This window comes from Arachis stenosperma, chromosome 4, assembly GCF_014773155.1.
Source record: "Arachis stenosperma cultivar V10309 chromosome 4, arast.V10309.gnm1.PFL2, whole genome shotgun sequence".
Taxonomy (NCBI): Eukaryota; Viridiplantae; Streptophyta; class Magnoliopsida; order Fabales; family Fabaceae; genus Arachis; species Arachis stenosperma.
The window spans coordinates 70,179,016-70,180,266 of record NC_080380.1 but is presented as its reverse complement, the minus strand read 5'-3'; the positions used below and the strand labels follow the sequence as shown (position 1 = coordinate 70,180,266).

The following is a 1,251-nucleotide window of genomic DNA, read 5'->3' as shown; positions in this document are numbered from 1 at the left end:
TAGAGCTCATGAATGGCAGAAGGAGATTTAATAGAATCTCTATGGTCTCTATATGAGCCCTAGATTCTTTTGGATCCTTAATAGGAAACTCCCTCTTGCTTGAGAGATGTCCCAGGAGGTCCTCCTCACTAGGATTTTCGTCCTTCTCCTCCCTTGTGCATTCGGCCATATTGATCACATCAATGGCCTTGCACTCTCCTTTTGGATTCTCTTCTGTATTGCTTGGGAGAATACTGGGAGGAGTTTCAATGACTTTCTTACTCAGCTGGCCCACTTGTGCCTCCAGATTTCTGATGGAGGATCTTGTTTCACTCATGAAACTGAAAGTGGCTTTTGACAGATCAGAAACTAGATTGGCTAAATTAGAAGTGTTTTGTTCAGAATTCTCTGTCTATTACTAAGAAGATGATGGAAAAGGCTTGCTATTGCTCAGCCTATTGCGTCCACCATTGTTAAAGCCTTGTTGAGGCTTCTGTTGATCCTTCCATGAGAAATTTGGATGATTTCTCCATGATGAATTATAGGTGTTTCCATAAGGTTCACCCATGTAATTGACCTCTGCCATTGTAGGGTTCTCAGGATCATAAGCTTATTCAGAAGCTGCCTCTTTAGTACTGTTGGATGCATTTTGCCATCCATTCAGACTTTGAGAGATCATGTTGACTTGCTGAGTCAACACTTTGTTCTGAGCCAATATGGTATTCAGAGCATCAATTTCAAGAACTCCCTTCCTCTGAGGTGTCCCATTATTCACGGAATTCCTCTCAGAAGTGTACATGAATTGGTTATTTGCAACCATGTCAATGAGTTCTTGAGCTTCTGCAGGTGTTTTCTTTAGGTGGATGGATCCACCTGCAGAATGGTCCAATGACATTTTCGAAAACTCAGATAGACCGTAATAGAATATATCTAATATGGTCCATTCTGAAAACATGTCAGATGGACACCTTTTGGTCAACTGCTTGTATCTTTCCCAAGCTTCATAGAGGGATTCACCATCTTTTTGTTTGAAGGTCTGAACATCCACTCTAAGCTTGCTCAGCTTTTGAGGAGGAAAGAATTTATCCAAGAAGGCCGTAACCAGCTTCTCCCAGGAGTCCAGGCTATCCTTAGGTTGTGAATCTAACCATATTCTAGCTCTGTCTCTTACAGCAAAAGGGAAAAGCATGAGTCTGTAGACTTCAGGATCAACTCCATTCGTCTTTACAGTCTCACAAATCTGCAAGAACTCAGTTAAAAACTGGTAAGGAT

The 1,251-nt window shown here is 41.6% G+C and overlaps 1 non-coding gene across 1 annotated transcript; it reads left to right on the top strand.

Moving 5' to 3' along the window:
- The first annotated feature begins 932 nt into the window (after positions 1 to 932).
- Positions 933 to 1,036, top strand: LOC130977627 (small nucleolar RNA R71). The gene has a single exon (XR_009085313.1). It is a non-coding gene; the product is annotated as a small nucleolar RNA R71 (small nucleolar RNA).
- The last annotated feature ends 215 nt before the right edge of the window (positions 1,037 to 1,251 follow it).